Below are 314 nucleotides of genomic sequence, written 5' to 3'. Positions count from 1 at the left end.
AAGGAAACCCCCACTAGCTGTGGAAATGCATGTTTTGGCCCTTTTATTGACCTTGTCAGCACAGCATAAGTGGATAAGTCAAGTTAAGTCCACCAGAGCTACCACCAGGGGAGAAGTCCTTCTCCTTAGAATGTACTTATAGGTCCATATGTGTGTGCAGGTCTGGAGGAATGAGAGTTTGGTGCACACCATTGCACACTAGTTCTGTTACTGTATGTAACAGCACATGCAAAGGCTGTTTCCAGATTTATTACACCTCATTTTTGTATACATAAAGTGTGAATGCAGAGAAGTGTATATAACTTGTGTTATGC

The sequence above is a fragment of the Protopterus annectens genome, chromosome 10.part0 (assembly GCF_019279795.1).
Source record: "Protopterus annectens isolate FY-2018-M chromosome 10.part0, PAN1.0, whole genome shotgun sequence".
Lineage (NCBI taxonomy): Eukaryota > Metazoa > Chordata > Ceratodontiformes > Protopteridae > Protopterus > Protopterus annectens.
The sequence above is the reverse complement of the archived record's forward strand: the minus strand, read 5'-3'. Positions refer to the sequence as shown.